This window comes from Mandrillus leucophaeus, unplaced genomic scaffold (genome assembly GCF_000951045.1).
Source record: "Mandrillus leucophaeus isolate KB7577 unplaced genomic scaffold, Mleu.le_1.0 Scaffold606, whole genome shotgun sequence".
Classification (NCBI taxonomy): domain Eukaryota; kingdom Metazoa; phylum Chordata; class Mammalia; order Primates; family Cercopithecidae; genus Mandrillus; species Mandrillus leucophaeus.
In genome coordinates, this window is record NW_012106542.1 from 2,285 (window position 1) to 15,701 (window position 13,417).

General features: G+C 34.2%; 1 protein-coding gene across 1 annotated transcript in view; it reads left to right on the forward strand.

The window, feature by feature from the left end:
• The first annotated feature begins 2,043 nt into the window (after positions 1-2,043).
• The window catches only part of CDH12 (cadherin 12, type 2 (N-cadherin 2)), an 831,087-nt gene continuing 819,713 nt past the window's right edge, over positions 2,044-13,417 (forward strand). Inside the window, exon 1 of the mRNA XM_011999873.1 lies at positions 2,044-2,149. The gene's annotated coding sequence lies outside the window, so the exon portion shown is untranslated. The remainder of the gene's footprint in view (positions 2,150-13,417) is intronic.

Genomic DNA, 13,417 nt, shown 5'->3' on the forward strand with positions numbered 1-13,417 from the left:
TAACAAGTGCATTAATTATAATTATTTTATAATTTCATTTAAAATTACATTTTTCACATAAGTATAATTGAACTGAGACTTTTTGTCTTAAAAAATTGAATTATATGAAGACATGGTCATAGTAATACAATGCCTCAGTAGAAGAAAATATATTAAATTTTATAAAGCAGTATATACCTCCTCATGTCCTTTTTATTGTTGCAGTGTATGGTATTTGGTAAAAAAAAAAAAAAAAAATCAGATAGCTGTGGTTGTATGCACACAGTCTTAAAAGCTACTTTTCTTTTTCAAGCATAATGAACTTTAGTAGAAATGAATGAAAATAAATGTCCATGGATTTTCTTAATGATTCTTCAGAATCAGGCACCATGAACATGTTTTCTCACTTGTGCGGACATCTTTATAAGAATCACTCTTGAAATAATACTCAGAGAGGAACATTTCATAAAGAAATGAAAAATGTGGTTTTAATATATACTCTATTACACCCAAAATGCTGTTTATTTAATATATATTGAGGAAGTTGAAGTTATCAGCCTGAAGTTAACAATATGAAACTGAAGAGTTGAAGTTATCAGTATGAAATAATGTTATCTAATTATAGATACAGATTGAAGTTGTCAGTATGAAATAATGTTATCTAATTATATATACAGATTGATAGATATAGAGACAATTATGGATGTCTGCATATACATGTTAATATAAATACATAAATTTTCTAGCTCAGTTCACTGAGAGGGCTTAGAAGTAATGGCACCCCAGTGGCAAGGAACCATAACTAGTGGTCAGATCTTGATTTCTCACCATTCTGTGATAAAAGGAACCAGAGATCCTTGAAAAAAATGGCTGAGTCTAGGTCTGAGGCAAGAAGATTATAACATTTATATTATGCATTTTGAAATTAACATGGACTATCTTATCATGCCAGGACTTAAGGAAGTACTCACTAAACAAGCCAATATGGTATGTCGAAAAAGACATAGAGGCTAATTGAAAGAGCTCGCAAAGGCCAAAGCTAAAACAATTAGACCAACAAAATAAACAGTGTAGTATTGTGTTATAACATGAAGTACAAAATAAATATCCATGAGATTACACTGATACATATAAATTACTGAATGAATGAATACAAAAACAAGGAAACAGACAAATGGGGAGAATAGGTAAATTTCTCTCATAAAATTTCAAATAATTTATGTCATTTTCTCCTCCAGCAGATGGAGCTTAACTCCCTATCTCTTGACTGTGGGCTGCTTTTAGTGACTTGCTTTCAAGTACAGTATGGAAAGGAGGAACAAAAGAAACTTTATAGTATGAAATGGTGGCAAACAGTACCCTAGTCAGCTGATCAAAATCTGTGTAAACAAAAATAAGTACCCCAGTCAGCTGATCAAGATCCGCATCAACAGCAATAAGTACCCCAGTCAGCTGACCAAGATCTGTGTCAACAGTAATAAGTCATGCTGATGACACACGTACCGTTGATATGAAGTGACAAAAATGATACTTTACCTCTATGGTCTTCCTCCCAAAAACTCATAACCCCAGTCTAATCATTAGAAATACATCAGCCAAATTCCAACTGAAGGATATTTTATAAATGTCCGACCATTGCTTTTCAAAACGTTCAAGGTCATCAAAAACAAGGAAAGTCTAAGAAACTATCACTGCCATGAGGAGGCCAAGGGGACGTAATGACAATGCAATGTTGATATCCTGGAATAGAAAAATGACATTAGGAGAAAAACTAGTGAAATCAGAATAATGTGTCAATATTGGTTCATTTAGATCCATCTATTACAATGTATCACTATCTATCACAATGTATCAAAAGCAGCATTGTAAGTACATTGTACATACATCAAAAGTACATTGACAAATGCACTTATAATTATAAGGTAAGATATTAGCAATAGTGATAATCAGATGTGAGGTATTCGGGAACTCTCAATACCATCTTTGCAACTTTTAAGAAAATGTAAAAATATTCTAAAATAAATGTTTATTAGAAAAGACAGTTAACATTCTGACTGTCTCTGTTTGTCTTTCCAGCTCTGTTACCTAACAGCTTGACTCTTTGAGGAATATAGCCAAGCTGGATCCCAGGAGCAGTAGCGAGTTTTAAAGAATGCCAGCCTTTTTAAAGGTAGGTAAAAAAAATCTTATTAAGATATATGCTTTTACCTTCTTAATTAATACCTGAAAATGCAAATCCTATTTAAAACTTCTTTACTTTAAAAAATGTTTACTGGAAATCAAAATATTAAAATATTTGTATATTTACAGACAGTTGACGTCAACACAACAAAATCATGAAACTTGAAGTAACTAGTTATTTCTACATTTTTTAGAATATATAATTATTTTTATAATTCTTTATTTTTTAGTTTCTTTGTTGTATTTTTCCTCACAGTTTCATTTACATGCAGGTTTGAGAAGATCTAATGGCTATGTGCCTCCTAAAGAACAGAAAGTTATTTCCGTCTTTTATATTCTATTTTTATGACACTTTGCCTAGTCCCTCATAATTAGCGGGTATTATGTTTGTTAAATTGGATATGTCTCATTTCAAAGGCAAACCTCTGTTGAAAGTCACCCATAGGAAACAGAGAGATAAAGTCATAAATTCTCTCGTCTTTACGAATATTGATATGGCACAATCTGGTTCAATTGTTTCTTGCACTGGCAATTGTAATCTGCTTTTCCTTTGCTGATGGTAGGAATCTAAACATTGAGATTTAGACAGATACAGTTAACCTTCACAGAGGTAGTAATTAGAGTACTGCTTTGACACTCCCCTCTTGGTAATGGGAGAATCTCCCCTTACTTAGGCGTAGTCAAAACAAGCTTGATATTCTCAGTTCTAATCAGTGATCAGTTAAGATTAACCATTGATGTAACAACTCAGAAAGACAAGGTTGAAGAGATAAGGCAGATGTGTAATTAAACTAATGTGGCTTTATGAATCTTCCTGTGATATTTGTTCAAACTCTCTATGCATGCCCATATTTCTGAAGTAGAAAGATGAAGCCTTTTGTTTTTCTTTATCATGATCCTTTTATAAGACTAACTTACTCAGTAAAGGTTAGGCTTTAGTGTAGTTTTAAAACATTATCAATTAATTTCAACTATAAGATTTGAGGAAAAAATTCAAATTTTAGATTAAAAATGTAAGATTATAACATTGAAATAGAATGAACCAGTTAATATCTCCACTGTTAATAATTCCTCCGCCCCATGGTCATCTCTTTTATCTATCAATTTGTTCTCTTCAATATTCAAAATTTCTATGTAGAAAATTGCTTACCTTTTCTTTGTGAAATTTTTGCATTTTTTGTAGAAAATTTTAATTAATTTCTAAATCTCTGACGATGGATAATTTTGGTTTGGGGTTTCAGTCCAGATGTTCTATTTATAGAATAAGAGAAGTGAACACTTTGACTTTTAATTCCTGTAAAAGGCAACTCCATATTCTTAAATATCCATGATTACATCAACCTCAGTATTCTCTGTGATGAAAATATGAATAATGAAAAATTAATACTAAGCCATTCCAATGATAAATGCAGCACTTTCTCTCCTTTTCTTTAAAGCATAATGGAGCATTAAAACATCCAAAGGCCCAGATAAATGAGAAGAGACTCACACTCTTTGCAAATGTCTTATAGTTCACTCTGCTATATACGATAAGAAGAAATAAAAATAGTTTGATATTTGTTTAACATAAAACTAAAGATAATGACTTGAGAAAGGATAATTTTAAAGAAATTGGCATGTTCATTTGTTTTTAATTAGAGTAGAATTCATATCGATGCAGAAGGCATTTGAGGAGGATGAAATTATTTTCTTTTTAATGTGAGGATTTTCATAAATGCTACATAAGCAAATAGAGCTGAGAATAATCTCAGTGGAATGCTATAATAAAATAGAGAGTGATAATCAAGAACAATGAATATATAGGTTTCAAGTCATATTAACTGATTATTAACATTTCTTTATTAAGAAACAAATTTTTCTTTTATTAATTTAACTTTGAATAGAGTAATGCTCTGGAGCCTGTTTATGATGTTACCACCCCCTTTTATAATTTTCTTTTTCAACAATCACATAGGGCAATGTATTATTTCTTTAATATTTTGCAAAACTATCTTTCTATTAATTTCTCACATTCATGTTTAGTTAATAAGTAATTATATTAGTTTATTGTAAATCATGCAAAAAAGTAAAGGGAAAGAGAAAGGAAATCTTTCTTCTTTCATATGGTTAATTGAGCATTCTTTGATCATTTATAGAATACTTTCTTGTTCCAATATGAAAAATATGGTTGAAGTTGGCATTTTTTTCTTCCTGTAATAGTTGGAAAGAGTAGGGAAAATGCAGACAAAGGACATTTGAACTAGACTATAAAGAGAAATAGATAAAAATATGTAAAGAAGAGGGTATAGATATATAAAAGGTACAAAGATATATGATATCATTTCATATGTGGTGAATTTTATAATACTTGAGGAGTTAGAGAATGAAATGTGTGTCAAATATGGGAATAGCTGGCAGATAAATCCAGAAGAATAGGCTTACATGATGAAGAAACTTTAATGAAATGAAAACTATGTCTGGGATTGGGACTTTATCTTTTATAGGATGTGGAGCTGTGTTTCGTTGCGTTAGTTGGTTTGTTTTTGAATGTAGAAGAATAACCTGATGTGGGAATTGTGTGTGTGTGTGTGTGTGTGTGTGTGTGTATGTGTGTGTAAAGAAGATGACTGCTGGCAAGAGATTGGGAGGTTATATATATTAGATTTTTGGGGGGCACCAATTTAACTCTATTTCCATCTGTCTTGTATACTTAGGAAATTAAATAAGTATTCAAAAATAATTTATTTCAAGATATGTTTAAATAGTTTAGGGTTTTAACTAATGTATTAGTCTGTTCTCACACTGCTAATAAAGACATACCTGAGACTGGGTAATTTATAAAGAAAAATGGCTGGGGAGGCTGCACCTTCATGGTGGAAGGCAAAGGAGGAGCAAAGGTACATCTTACATGGTGGCAGGCAAGAGAGTATATTCAGAGGAATGTCCCTTTATAAAACCACCAGATCTCATGAGACTTATTCATTATCATAAAAACAGCATGGGGAAGTCCCACCCAATGGTTCAATTACCTCCCACTGGGTACCTCCTACAACGTGTGGGAGTTATGGGAGCTACAATTCAAGATGAAATTTGGATGGGGAACACAAGCCAAACCATATCAACTAAGTAGAATACTTCAATATTCCACTAATACTTTATTTTATGAAGATGAGGATACAAAGAGTGTCGACAAATGGAAAGTTTTGTAAGTGAGCTTTTCACTGACACAGAGGCAAACAAATCTAGGATCTATCTTTAAAAAAGCAAGTCTTTAGATCATTGGTATGAATATCAGGTCCTGACACTCAGAAAACATTGCCTTTCAGCAGTGGTGAGGTGAAACAGAAACTGGTGGAAACACAGAGGCAACAGAAGATCTGCTCAGCCAGGAGTGGATTTGAGCATTTCTTTAGTGTTCACTGTGTCCTGCTGAGTTGACAACAGGGTTCAAAAAATTAATTGCAGAGCCATCTGTTTTTTTTTTTTTTTTTTTAAATATACTTTGTAAGGCATAACTAGAAATCATTTGGTAAATTTTGTTCGTGTGATTTTCCCTGACAGGTTATTGTTAGAGTTGCAATTAACACATCTGAAGAAGATAAATGTAGGGATATTTCTAATTTTGGTAATTGTCAAAGGTTAATAATTTGAGACATATCTGTTAGGATTTCACAGTGGGCTTATTATTGGGAATTATGATTCATCATCTACACAGAATAACAAGAAGAGAAAAGAAAGGAAAAATACAGAAGCAGTTGATTTTCCAACTTAGACTCTACCAGCCTTTTAATTCAGACAAAAGAGTTATTCCAATTACTCGTGATTGCTTCAAGTCTCCAGATTATTAAAATAGGTTTACTACAAGTGAGACCAGCAGAAAAGACTACATTAAAAAACATATCCCAATCTTCCATGAATTATCCTTTATGTAATTTTCCATTTCTTTGCTCAGTGTTTAATTTAAATAGTCATAGATCAGATCACAAGATGCTCTTAAAATCATTCACACTCAGAGACATAAAGGTCATTTACATGCATTTTATTCCATGGTGCATATTTTCAGTTAATCTTAAAGGTCACTTTCCTTCTGTGAGTCTGAATATTCAATGCCTTAAATAAAGATGAAAGATATAAATAAATAGGGGATCTTTTTTTTTTTTTTCTCTTTCTGGCTTTACAGCTACCTTGTTATATTTCATGCTGCTTTGATTTTTTGTGATAGATCACAATCCAGGTTATTGTGCTATCTTTCAAATTAGCTTAAAATGCCCTTACTACAGAAGCAAGGAAATACATACATGTTCTTTGTTCTAATCAGAAAAAAAAAAAAAATTATACTGCAGGAATGATGAAGAGAATTCTCGGTTATGGTCTATGGGACAACAATCCATAATTTAGTTTGCAGATGTCTGTGTAATTTAAGCAGCAGGCAGAACAACCACACAGTTGTAGCTGCTCTGGGGAAAAGATACCAAGAGGCTCATAAATCATGGTAAGGATTAAAAGCAATGAGCATTCATCTTCTTAACCTCGTAAGGGAATATAGAAAAGCCAAGTATCAGAACATACTGAGCGTGGAATCTTCGTGCAGGGATCAAAGATGTCAGAGTTTTTAAGGCCTCTCTCAATTAGCATTGACCTCTCATTTGCAAGTCAACAGAACATAATTTTAAAGTTGATTAAAAAGAGGCCTTTTCCACATCAAATTAAATTGAGCAAGTGTTAAGATATGTTTCTGGGCCATAGAAAAAGTAGAGTCAAATCATACGGAAATGCTAATCATTTGCTTGGATTGAAATATGTTTCTTCTGGGGCAGCCTATGAAAAATGACCTTACAAATATCCAATCCACAACAACTGTCATGTTTAACTGAACATTTATAAATGGCTAAATGTCATGAGAAAATTCTAACTTCAAATTGTCAAGGAAAGGAAATAGAGACAGCTGGCTCTCTCCTATAACATTTAGTAAATAAATGGTCTGTTACTAATTGTTTATATTTGAAAAATTATCCTAATCAAAGGTCTTTGGGTTCAAATGAGTAATTCACATACAGTGAGGCAAGTTTCATTTTGTGTTAAAGATAGAAACTTTAATCAAATTTTAAATCTTTTGAAAAAGACTAATCTGTTAATTTCCCCAGCATTCTTTTAAATCAGTTCATGATACAACTACATTTGCCAATTTTATAAGAATGTCAAGACCGGGCAGGAAATAATAAAATCAGTTATTCAAGGACGATCATGAACCTGTTAAGGAGATACAAACAGATTCAGTTTCTGATTCTCTAGTTTAATGTAAATATCCCTTGGCAATGATTATTTTTATGTAGTCAGTACATAATTATCTATTTTAGTTAAGGAGAACTGTAGTGTAGCTAATCCAGATGGCAGATAATTTTTTATATATATTTGCCATTGGAATCTATTTTTGTTCATATTTTTAAATTATTTCATCTGAGTTTTGAGAAAGTCACACTACCCTATCTTTGAAAACAGTCAGAATAACATGCCAGGTACTGTAATTTGGGCTACTTCTGCACTGGGTATACCCCATTCTACACCCCATACTAGGGACAAATAACCATCTTTTTCATTTGACAGGTAGTAATATACTCCTCCAGTTCAAAAATCTTTTTCTGCTACCATTTTTTCTTTCTCCGGAATGGGGATTAAGTATGAATTCTTTGACACAAGCTCATATAATGATTTCAAACTATATCAACTTTGTTATATTGTATAGCATTGCACTTCGTTTTCCTTGACCTGTTTTCTAACAAGACTGTGCTGCATTCCCCAGGAACCATTCTAGAGAAGAGAGATACAGAACTTAGGAACTCAGCTAGATTTTTCTGCCATATAAACTAAGACTGATTACTAAGATAAATATATGGGGAAATGTACATTTTATCTTTGAACTAAAAGTAGAATAAATCATTTTTCTTGACTTCATAATAACCTCTGTCATTTAACCACAAATTCATGGATATTTCAGAATATGCTAAAAATAGTAAAACTACCTTTTAAGAAGAGAACACTGGGCTGAGCACGGTGGGTCACGGCTATAATCCTAGCACTTTGGGAGGCCAAGGCAGGCAGATCAATTGAGGTCAAGAGTTCAAAACCAGCACTGGCCAACATGGTGAAACCCTGTCCCTACTAAAAATACAAAAAAAAAAAAAAAAAAGAAAAGAAAATTAACCAGATATGGTAGCAGGTGCCTGTAATCCCAGGTACTTGGGAGGCTGAGGCAGGAGAATCACTTGAAATGGGGAGGCAGAGGCTACAGTGAGCCAAGATCATGCCACTGCACTCCAGTCTGGGTGACAGGGCAAGACTATGTCACACACAAAAAATAATAATAATAAAGAAAAAAAAAAGAAAAAGAAGAGCACATTCTTTGTATCTATGTCTACTTACATAAATTATATAAATTATTTTTAATAATTATTAAATGAAAATAATTAGCTTGATTTAATCATTATATAATGCATGCATGTATCTAACCATCATATTATACCCCGTAAACTTATACAATTATGACGTGTCAATTAAAACTACAACTAAGAAAGATTTAAACATTGGCAGATTAGGTTTGAGAATTAATATTATATGTCAAATGTATATTTTTGACATTCTTAAATGCTTTTATATTTCAAATATATTTATAAACAGACATATTTGGGTGACATATTATGGGTGACAGAGAGAAAAGTAAGAATTCACTTTGCCCTTTCATTTTATCTCCTTAATAATTTTATCCCTAGTTTACATGAAATATCAATATGCTTAGAGGTAGGGGGATGGATTATAGACTCATGGATTAATTTCCTTAAATATAGTGTTGAAAATTGTCTCAATATTATTTTGTGTCAAGGATTCTTCTCTGGGTTGTGGATAAATTTATTAAAAAATCATTAAGTGTTATTAACCATGTTGGTGTTTAGATTCTAGTGAGGAGAATACAAACATGTAATTAAATTATATAATATTTAAATTATGTATAAGTAAGTTTATCAAAAATGATAAATGCTATCCAGAAAATTAGCTGGGAAGAGTGCCAGGAAGTTTCTGTGTTGTACAGAGAAGAGGAAATGATAGTTTGCAAATTCTGAAAATATGTTTCAAGAATATCTTCCTGATAAAATAACATTTGAAAAGACTTGAAATAGATACAGGAGCAAACCTTGAAAGTGTCTGAATAAGAGCTTTCCAAATTAAATCATAAATTTCAAGTCATCAAGGTGAGAGCTATTTAAAAACCAACAAGGCCAATGTGATGGAAGCTTGGAGAGAGTGGAGAACAATTATAGACGAGGTTCAGCCGCGCACGGTGGCTCACGCCTATAATCCCAGCACTTTGGGAGGCCGAGGTGGGTGCATCACTGGAGGTCAGGAGTTCAAGACCAGCCCAGCCAGCATGGTGAAACCCCATCTTTTCTAAAAATACAAAAATTATCCTGGTGTAGTGGCACATGTCTGTAATTCCAGCCACTTAGTAGGCTGAGGCAGGAGAATTGCTTGAACCTCAGAGACTGAGGTTGCAGTGAACTGAGATTGCACCATTACATTCCAGCCTGGGTGACAGAGCCAGACTCCATCTCAAAAAAAAAGAAAAAATAAAAAAAGAAGAGGTTTGACAGGCAGTGGGGCCTTGAGGGCAGTGGAAGGACCTTGATCCATTTTATCTTTTCAGAGGACTTCTCTGGCTGATGTGTTGATAGTGCACTATAGAGGACCAGGGGTGGAATTAGGAAGCTCCTTTTTAGGCAAGTACAACAACCTGGTGAGCAATGATATTAGGTGGGAACAGAGATACAGCAGAACAACGGGTGAGCAAAGGAAGGAAGGTTGAGACAAGATGATTGGTGATGTATTATATATGCAGTGTGAGGAAATTAGAAAGATCCAAGGTGAATTCATGGTACCTTGCCTGAGCAATGGGAATATAGCTTTGCCATTAACTGAACAAATGAAATCTGAGCTGCCTTTAGCCAACTAAGGAGAAATGTTGACAAGGAAATTTGATATATTCATACGAAATTCAGGGGTGAGTTCATCCTAGTAGATATGTTATATGATATTGACTAAGATTTGTTTATTTAAACAAACAAACACATCACACTTTCTATGTCAGGTGTTATTCTATGATTTTAATGTGCATTATATTGTTTAAGTAATCCTCATAAGAATTGTATGAGAAAGGCACTATTAACATTATGTTCATTTAGCAGATGAGAAAATGGTGCTAAAAGTTTAAGGTAACATTTTCCGAGATCACACACCTGGTAAGCAGTAGAATTGGGATTCAGACCCAGGCACAACAGAATGATTTTACCCAGCTTGACCCAGGATTTGATCACTAATGCAACAAGTTCAGACGAGAATAGAAATCCAAGATCTAGGCTCGGGGGCATGGGAGTGAAAAACATCAGAGGAATGAAATAAAATAAAAAGAGCAAAAAAAAGTGATCAGTGCAGGAGGAAGACAAGAAGTGTGGTGTTCTGAAATTGAATGAAGGAAGCCTTTCAACTGGGTCAATTGCTGCTGATGAATCTTAAAAGATCAAGACTGAGCACAGATGATTGGAATCACGTTGTGGATTCCATTGTTTATGTTGACAACAGCAGTGTTGATGGATTGCTGAGCAAAAATTTTGATGAGAGCTATGAAAGCAAAATAAAGACAGAATCAGTTTTCAAGATCAAGGCAGAAGCTTGAAAGGAATTGCTGAGAAAGATTTATTTGGAATTTTTGTGCTATTTTAAAGCAAAGACATACTTATGGTTCCTAGTTCCAAATTCACAAAAACAATTTGTCATACACATTTCAAATGACCAAGGAGAGATTACAACAAAGTGACATAGATCAAAATCCATCTACGTTATGTTGCAACATTTTCCCCAGAACATGTAAACATAAACCCCCTCCGATAAAATTCTTATTTTTATGTCATCAAAATTAGAATTAAATGTGTAATTCACCATGTTACTAACAAAGTAGTGTTGACTCCATTGGGCCTTTTAGGGTTGCTTGGACAGTTTAGGTTGTAGCAGGACGAGCCGCAGACAAAACTCCTCAGACATGGAGTTAAAGAAGGAAGGAGTTATTTGGTTGGTAGCATCAGCAAGACTCCTGTCTCAAGAGCCGAGCTCCCCGAGTGAGCAATTCCTGTCCCTTTTAAGGGCTCACAACTCGAAGTGGGTCCGTGTGAGAGGGTTGTGATCGATTGAGCAAGCAGGGGGTATGTGACTGGGGGCTGCATGCACCGGTAGTCAGAATGAAACAGAACAGGACAGGGATTTTTACAATGCTCTTCCATACAATGTCTGGAATCTATAGATGACATAACCGGTTAGGTCGGGGGTCGATCTTTAACTACCAGGCCCAGGGCGTGGTGCTGGGCTGTCTGCCTGTGGATTTCATTTCTGCCTTTTAGTTTTTACTTCTTCTTTCTTTGGAGGCAGAAATTGGGCATAAGACAATATGAGGGGTGGTCTCCTCCCTTAAGGTTGCAGTTTAGATGTGTTGGATATGCCACCAAACTGTAGAAGTTCCAAGCACAGAATTCATATTGAATGGCCTAGTTTCCAATTCAGCTTAGCCACTTATTAGTAGTGACAGTTACTTAACCTCTCCATTTCCCATTTCTTTCACCTACAACATGAAATAATATAGGTCCAATAATAGTGTGCATCTAATAGGATTGTTCATAAGGACTTTGTGGTTCATATTTGTATATGCTAATTCTAAAAGTTAGAATAGTACCTGGTCTGTAAGAAACCAGTTTAAGTGGTTTGTAAAAAAGTAAGTTCCATATTTCTATTTTGCTCTAGAATTTTGAAGGAATGGAATGTTCCCCCTCTTCTATGTTTCCCGGATGTAAAAATTCATGGATCCCCTTCCACTTCAAGAAAGCTAACTCACATTGCAAATATTTAAGAGTGTCATACTCAGTTAATATTTCTTCTCATAGATTTCACTACATTCTTAGTGGTTGTATGTTCTAAAGTTTATTTTTTCTTATATTTCTAAATTTGTTTTTTATGCTGTGAATTACTTCACATTCATTTAATGAAATGTCTTAAATGAATATCTATTTCTGGTGTATATGTATATGCATACATACATATATATATATATTTATATGTGTGTGTATATATATCTTCCAACTTGTCAGACTCTTTTCATGTTGCATACACCATCGCAAGACATCCTTCCCATATGGAAGCTGCTACTGAAACTCTTGACAGACACAAGGTCCTCAGATACAATAAATCATGTGTAAAGAACACATTTAGCCCCATCACCTTGTTAATTGAATTTATAACTAAAAACATTCCCATATTCTCAGTTTTAATAATATTTTTTCCCAGTCATAAATAACCTAATAACATAATAAATGTCAAAAATTTTCAATGAACATCTTTAAGGAATGTTTCTGTGAAGAGCGGTAGGATCCTTTAGTTTTTGCCGCATATGATGAGGCAGATGGGGAAATTCAGTTTTTAAGCATGATATTTATTCCATTTTTTCATGTTGTTTGAAATTCATTTTTCCTTTTGCCCCAAGGGATGCCTGCCATCTAAGCACATGTTTGAAATCAGATAGAAAGCATATGTGCTGTATACCCCTGGGGTCTGACAGACGGGGTGAAATATAGGATAACTGCTTCTTCAGTTGTACAAAAGGGAGTTTTTTGTTGTTGTTGTTGGTTTGGTTGTTTGGTTTTTTGCTTTGTTTTGCTTTGTTTTGTTTTGTTTTTTGCAAATGGTATTTTTTCAGAAGTGCAAGATGTTGTGTTGTAGCTTCTTTTTTTTTTTTTTTTTTCCCAGAGGGAGTCTTCCACTGTTGCCCAGGCTGGAGTACAGTGGTGCAATCTTGGCTCACTGCAAGCTCCGCCTCCAGGGTTCACGCCATTCTCCTGCCTCAGTCTCCTGAGTAGCTGGGACTACAGGTGCCCGCCACCAAGCCCAGCTAATTTTTGTTGTACTTTTAGTAGAGAAGGGGTTTCACCGTCTTAGCCAGGATGGTCTAGATCTCCTGACCTCGTGATCCGCCCACCTCGGCATCCCAAAGTTCTGGGATTACAGGCGTGAGCCACCACGCCCGGCCTGTTGTAGCCTTTTGATAGTTTAATTATGGTCGTATTTTCTTTCAAAATAAAGAATCTTCTTAAAGAGAGGAAATACTAAAACTTGGCATGAATGTATCTGGGGTATCACTACGCCTTAAATTGAATTCTCCAACATCATCACAGAGCGCTCCTTGTGTTTG